The 7878-nt window shown below is 37.0% G+C and overlaps 1 protein-coding gene across 3 annotated transcripts in view; it reads right to left on the reverse strand.

Annotated features, from left to right (window-relative positions):
- IL1RAPL1 (interleukin 1 receptor accessory protein like 1) overlaps nt 1-7878 on the reverse strand; it is a 701129-nt gene that overhangs the window by 329077 nt on the left and 364174 nt on the right. Inside the window, exon 1 of one of the 3 annotated variants that reach the window (XM_027890384.1) lies at nt 409-460. The exons of the other annotated variants lie outside the window; for them this stretch is intronic. The gene's annotated coding sequence lies outside the window, so the exon portion shown is untranslated. Of the gene's footprint in view, nt 1-408; nt 461-7878 lie in introns of those variants that run through there. 3 annotated transcript variants of the gene reach the window in all.

Below are 7878 nucleotides of genomic sequence, written 5' to 3' on the forward strand. Positions count from 1 at the left end.
TTTTAATGAACAGACATAGAATATTTATTTGGTTGTCGGACTGCTTTCTACAGTGACATTGGGACTCATGATCAGGTAAGATGGCTCAAATTTGCCCTAACAACCATAATTTGTAGTGGTCAACTCATGCAAAGTCTTTGCAGCCACAGAAACTCTTGATTAAAGATGAAAAGGGAATTATAACACTAGATATTGAGTTCAGCATGGAAGTTGCACAGGAGAAAGGATTTGGACTTTGGACATCCAAATAATAACTTCTACAGGTTATTAAAAAAAAAAAAAAAAATCAATTTACTGCAAGAATTGTTTCAACAGCTCCGTACAAGCTAACATGAAGAAAATGGTCTCTATCCCAGCCAAAATCAGCACAAAATCAAAAAGAAATTCCACAGATTGGGTCAAATCAACCTCAAAAGATATGTTTCCACTGATCTTTCCCCTAAACCTATGTAACGTAGTAGACACACATTGAAAAATTAAACATTATAAATTATTACTGAACAGAAAAAAAAACCCACAAAACCCTATATATATTTATAAACAACAAGGAATCTTGCACTGTGTAGTTATAAGTTTGCAGGCCAGACAGTCGCAGTGCATACTGAATTAGCAGTTCCAATCGTTTCTAGATGGTTCCAGCCAGTTCCAGACATTTCCAGCCAGTTCTGTGGTTGTTATGGGTGCCAGGTGGGGAGGTGGGGGCCCTTTGGAACAGAGCGGTGTCCCAGGGCACTTTGTGACACATTGTGACACTGGCAGTGGGGGTATTTAAGGAGCACAGGGAACTGGGGTGCCCACTCTCAAGAGACACCTTGCTCAGGAGGCAGCAGCTCCCAAGCACCTCTGTGACAGAGTACGATGGAGATGTCCATGGAGGAGAAGGCAAACATCAACTCCCACTCTGTGAAGGGGCTCCTGAGCCTGCAGAGGAGGTGCCAGGTGAGAACCAGGGCAGGACGGAGAGGCTGGTTGGTCAGATGGGGATGGAGGGAGCTGTCTAGGGGCTGGGGATGGGTTTGCTGCTGTGCCAATGCAGCTGCCTCCATCCCACATCTCCTCCTCCTCTGGCCCACTAGCAGAGCCCAGGTAGCCACAGGTGGACCATAGGCAGTCTCAGGAAGAGGAGCACCACACACCTCTTGCTCCCAGGGCACAAGAGGTGGCAAAGGTGGCAATTTCTCCTGCCTTGTGTGAGCAGGTGACAGCAGCAGTGACACTGTAGCAGTGCCCTGGTGCTCACAATGGGGCTGTGCACACACACTCAACAGGGCCCTCCTGTTTGCACATTCAGCGGTGCCCTTCTTGCATACCCCACTTGTGTTCACAATCCTGCTCTGCACAGACCCCCTACTTAAAGAACCCGGCCTATAAACCCATACTACCTGGCCTACAAACTCATATTTATGCCTTTCCAGCCACTGAAGGAATGAACGTTTTTATAAAGAAATTCAATGAAATTAGAAATGGTTGTAAGAGCACCTTATAACCCAAATATTCCACTGAGACCAACTTATTGAGTGATGCTTCACTGTGTTTGAACTCTGTGCAGCCTTTTTGCTACCTCAAATGCACTGAGGTAAAGAAAACGCAAGTATATTTTTCAAGATAAGGTCACAGAGCCGAAATAGATTTTGATCTTTGATTATTTAAAATTTCTTCAGGGATTTTTCAATTTAAGAACTAATTCACCTTCTGTGTATCCTCATTGTCCTCCTCCACACATATAGGTACACTTAAATACACAATTTAATTATTAATGATGAATTTTGCTGTACAGTGTAAGAAATACTGATGGGAATGAGATCTGAGTGCAATCTGGAGCTGTGCAATTTTAGGGTCACTGGTGTCATAGCCCTCTGCTAATACTGTAGGAAGGCAACATGTGGAATGTACAAATATAGGATCAGATTTATGTCAGAAGAAAGGAGATGTGACTGAAGTAGACAAATAGATATAGATTCCATCATCTGTACAGATAAAGATGAATTTGTGGGTTTATGTCCAGATGGAGAGGAAAATAAAGACCAGGAAATTTTTCTATCAGAAAAAAAGAAACTGCTTCAATTTTTCCTCTTCCAAACTGAAAGAAATAAAGGTAATGAAGTTAAAAACAAAAAAAAATATTATAAATATCAGAAAGAACTAAGACTGGATAATCCTGAAAGGCTGAGAAGACACATGAAAAAAAAATACAGTTAACAAAGTTTCATATGCTTTTCATTACTATAAGTGCTTATACTGCTCCTTATTTTGTTTTGTTTATTCTCAGCATTCAAGCCTTTTTCATGTGAATTCAACAGCAAACAAGAGAATTCCTGCAATACTTCATATTATCTCCCCAAATTTCCTTTCCTGGGATAAATAACACATATTCATTTAGAAAATGCTCCAATGCCAGGTTTAAGCATGAAGGTGTTTGACTGTTTTATGAAGTGTTATACTTAAGGTCTCTCTGGGGAGGACTGCAATTTCTGGTAGACAGATATAAGAAGATACAGAAGAACCTTGCAACATTATTTGGGATTTCTAAGCAATTAAAATATTTGGGAGGAAATTTAACCTTTTTGATAATCAATTTATTCATTTTGCCTGGACTTCCTATAGTTTTTATGCCTTTGGAAAAAATATTTGAGACATTCTAATTGTTTCAATGTGTGTTTAGACAGTAGGTTAACTGCCAGAAATAGGGATACTAAAGGAGAGCAATAGTTTACCAGGGCTCTCTGAGAAGCCAGGAGAAAAAAAAAACAAACCAAAAACAAAACAAAAAATACCACACCAAAAATGTATGAAAATACAAACATATACATGATTTCTTTTTTAATTTGATTTTTTGCTTTTATTCCCTCCCCCCTCCCCATATAAATACCTGAACCTATTCTAGTGAAAAAAAAAAAAAAAACAACTTACATTTATTTATAAGGCAAGGTGATGTTGGCTTGGCCTGCATTGACTGGGCATGAAACAGCCCAGTAGAGTGCACAAGCTGTCGAGTTTTGTACTTCAGGTTGGGAGCAACTCTGTGCTAATGAGGCTGCACAGCTTCCAATCTGGAGAACTGTAAAGCTCACAACTGTCAATGCAGGCATCTCCAAGCAATACATAACTTCTACTTCCCTTTCGAAGATGAGCTCAGTCTCTGAAAGCAGGCAGAGGTTACATCAACCCCTCATTCATTTTTTTCACACAACTTCCCTGGGGTTTTGTGAGTACTGCCAGTCATTGTTCCATTTTACAGTAATAAATTAGTGTACTTCAGCAGCTCAGGATGGCTGTTCACACGGTATTTTTCAGCACATTAGCCAAACAGTAGGAGAAGACATATGTGTCTCCCATTTGATATTTGAGTCTCATTTTACGCTTGGGTTTGCAAACAGAGAAAGAAATAGTATTTATCAAGCATCTTCTCAACACAGTCTTCTTAGTATCAAGTGAAAATTGTCTTTGAGAGTAAAATTGTTTCCAGATGAGTTTTCTGCACTGCTATGTTGCACTCTGTAAGTAAACTTAGTTCTTATATTGGTCATCAGCAGTTTAATCGCCACTTTTCTCTAAGGCTTGATCTTTAATGGCAACAAACATACCTGAGGAAAAAGTTTAACTTTTTTTGTGGTTTAACCATAGCAAACAAAGTTTTCCACCACCATGAATAAGTTATTATAGCTTTACAGAAGAGACTGATTAATATGAATGACCCTGATGTGTAAGATTTTGACACAAACCTCTTTTCCTTTCATCTAACCTTTGAAATTGAGGCCAAAATTTTTCTAGAGGATTATTTTTATTTAGAAAAATTCATATTATGATACCCAGAGCTACAAGCAGCAAAGCAGAATAAAGAAAATCTATGGAAAGATTATATGCCTACTGAAATGGCAACTGCAAGTCAGTTCCTTAATGTGCCACTAATTCAGAGGGTAGGTTAGGAAAAAAAAATCAAAACTAAAACATATCCACTGTGTGGCATATGCAAAATTTGATGGATTAAACCTCACTGAATGGTATATGGTGTATTATTTCACACATGAAATAAAGACAATAAACAGGATAAGGTACATAAGTATTAATCCCAAGATTCTCAGAGCCTTCATCCTCAGGAAATTTGTTTTCCATTTCCTCAGAAAATATTTTTTAAATGGTGACAGAAGAAAGAAGGAAAAGCTATTTTTAGCTGTAGGAACTGAGTGATCAAAATTAAAACCCATGTCTCATAATTAATTTGGGACACTTCACATGGTTATATATGAAATCTAGATGATATGACATTTTCATTATTATAAAAATATTATTATTAACTCCACATCGAGATTTTTGCTGAAAGTGTGATTAAAATCCTTTCACACTTTATTGATTGAATCTCTTTTCCAGAATTAACACAATATCTTTAAAGCAGAAGTGATTTTCGTTTTCTGGGAAATATTATCTCTCAGAGAAAAAAAAACCCTAAACTGATCCCTTCTGGATTTTTCTTTTACCTTCTTGATGCCTGCTATATTTCTTCTCAAAATAACAATAATCACACAGTTCAAACACACACACACATTTATATATATATATATATATATATATATATATATTTAGACAGGTCAAATTTCAAAACACATTTTATTTCATTTAAGCTTTATAACTCCCTCAGAAAAGTAGAATTAGAAACCTAAGACTTTCTTTTCTATTATTCAGGATCTCACCCTATCTCTATGATTACCTTTTATCCAGTTTTTTGAAGTAGAGGTAACTGCAGGAAGTTCAGTAAAATTATTTGTTCAATTCAGTGAAATTAGGGTGCCTGTAAAACTGGGTCATTCTTAATAAAAATTCTTTTTTGAAAGGAAGTTGAAAATAAAACAACCAGGGCACAGCATTTTCCCTGTTAAGTAATTATATTTTGCGTCCATATTACTGCACAACAACATAGAACTTAATGCAAAATATCAGCACTCGAAACAAAACATTAACTAAACTCGAATTTTTTTTTTTTTTTGTCCCTCAAACATTGCTATCCACAACAAACCCAGATTTTAAAATTAACTCTCCTTCAGAAAAGTGTACTACCAACTTCTTGGACTTATCCAGTAAAAATGCCTCCCCTGGGAAGCTCCTCCTATAGAAAGAAGTTTCCTGTTTTGATGCTCAGTCAGGAGTCACTCAGCTACCTGCATGTGGTGGGTTGACCCCAGCTGGATGCCAGGTATCCACCAAAGCTGCTCTAACACTCCCTTATCAACTGGCCAGGGGAGAGGAGGAATAACAAATGTCTCATGAGCTGAGATGAGGACAAGGAGAGCTCACTCACCAATTACCATCATGGGCAGAACAGACTCAGCTTGGAGAAGTTAGTTTAATTTATTACCAATCAAGATCAGAGTAGAATAATGAGAAGCAAACCAAATCCTAAAAATACCTTCCCCTCCACCGCTCCCTCCTTCCTGGGCTTTACTTTATTCCCAGTTCTCACCTCCTCCCCCTGAGTGGTGCAGGGAGATGGGGAATGGAGGTTATGGTAAGTTTGGGTTCAGTTCAGGTTCTTTCTCCTGTTTCTTCCTCCTCGGGGAGAGGAGTTATTCTTTGATTTTCAGGCACACTGGAAATTTTAAGCCGGACTAGAAAATTAATTCATATGTAAGGTTTTCAGTTCATCTTTGACTTCTCCACTTTCTTTTTAAGGGATTCTTACACTTGGTTTAAGGGATTCTTGTGCTTGGTTTTGTTTTTTTTTAGTTTGCCACAGATTTTCAACAAAGCATTATGGAGGTAATAAATACTGTCTTCAATGGAAAATTTTCATTAGAATATAACATTGTTCCTATTATTATACAAATAAACATTTTGATGAGGAAATAGAAAAAAGTTTTTAGAAATAACTCACAGTATTATATACCAGTTTTTTTCCAGCCTGAAATATCCTGCAGATCTATTGCGAAAAACATGTTTAAAAGACTATCAGGTCCCATCAAGACATTCAAACATGTAGAATTATTAACTCCTTTGTGAATCAGGCCCTGTTGAAAAGGTGGCTACACAATGTAATAGTAAAAGAATTAGCCCCTGCAGATAAAAGACATTGAAATTAAACTTTAAAATGTTAGAATCAAAAAAGTTACATAATAAACATATGTTAATGAAAAATCATCCAAAAATAAATAAGGAACAGAAGATTTCATAAATTAATATTTTGATCTATTTCTTGAGTTGCCAACAGTTATTTAGCTTTTAATTTAATCTGCATATAAATGTATTATTCTATCTTTTATTAAAAAAAATCATAAGATCTATTTCACCAAAATGAACATGTAGAGATACTGGAGGCCTAATGAAAAAAACCTTTTACATAAAAATATGTGATACATACTTAAATACTAAATAAAATTATTTATACACAAACAAAAATTAAATCCATCAAGTTGTATCACAGTAAAACTACTCCTAAGCACTGTTGTACAGTGTACCTAGTAGGTACTGACTTAGAAAGAATTAAAAAATGTCCTGGTTTTCTCTACCTTAATAAAGTAATCCAATGTTCCTAATGGCAGAACAGGGCCAGATCTTCTAGGTCAATATTTTTAGTTGTCTATCATCTCAATCAATGCAGGAAATAGAGATTCTTATACCAATTCTTATGTCAAGATCACTTAAATAATTTTTTCTCTAAAACTCCTGCTGGAAATTCCTTCATAATCTCCTTCCTTGAATGTTTAGAAAGTATCTTGTAATTCAGAGCTCATATTTAATTTATATCTTATATTTGTTGTCAGCTTATAGTTGCACTTCTTTGTGCAAGAGTGGATAATTTATTTTCTCTTATTGCTGACTGGCAATTTGGGAAAGCCCTGCAGTCACCTTAGGGTTATCTCTTATGCTTATCTGAAATAGAGAGGAGAGAAAAAAACAATTTGACTCATCAACATGTATCCTGATCACTGTACTACAAGGAACACTCTCCTTTGAAGAGGTGAAATATTACTAGTGGTACTAAGAAGTGTATTTGTAGCATCAAATTATGCTAAGAAAAAAATGTTTTATCTTTTGAAGATACATTAAGAATCCTACACCAAGTGTACTTCAAAGGCAAAATTACAAAACAGCAGCACTGAAAATAATTGCTGCAGCTACTGATGCTACAAGTTGGCCCCAGATGGGTCCAGCACCGTCAAACGAAAAATGCAAACTTATTAATTTTAATAAATGTTTAAAGCAATCTTTATCCAAATCTTTATCAATCCTCAATATCAGCACATCAGACTATACTCAGGTATTTTCTCTAGGTTTTCTCCAGTTTGATTAGTTGTATGAACTACAGTTTTTACGGTCCTAGAAAAATACTGTTGTGTCTTTTCTTAATCTTTCCCTTGTATTCCTAAATAAACAGCTTGACAACTATAAAATCATAGAATCATCATAGAATCATAGAATAGGTTGGGTTGGAAAAGACCTCCGAGATCATCAAGTCCAACCCCTGATCCAACTCCAATTACTATATCATGGCACTAAGGGCCACATCCAATCTCTTTTTAAAACCTCCAGGGATGGTGAATCCACCACCTCTCTGGGCAGGCCATTCCAATGCCTGATTACCCTCTCTGTAAAGAATTTCTTCCTAACATCTAACCTAAACCTCCCCTGGCAGAGCTTGAGCCCATGTCCCCTTGTCCTATTGTTGGTTGCCTGGGAGAAGAGACCAAGCCCCACCTGGCTATAACCTCCCTTCAGGTAGTTGAAGAGAGTGATGAGGTCACCTCTAAGCCTTCTCTTCTCCAGACTAAACAACCCCAGCTCCCTCAGCCTCTCCTCATAGGACTTGTGCTCAAGTCCCTTCACCAGCCTCGTTGCTCTTCTCTGGACCCGCTCCAGCACCTCAATATCCTTCCTGAACTGAGGGGC

This window comes from Empidonax traillii, unplaced genomic scaffold (genome assembly GCF_003031625.1).
Source record: "Empidonax traillii isolate 1590-97213 ecotype Southwest subspecies unplaced genomic scaffold, ASM303162v1 scaffold1:size7828297, whole genome shotgun sequence".
In the NCBI taxonomy this organism is placed as follows: domain Eukaryota; kingdom Metazoa; phylum Chordata; class Aves; order Passeriformes; family Tyrannidae; genus Empidonax; species Empidonax traillii.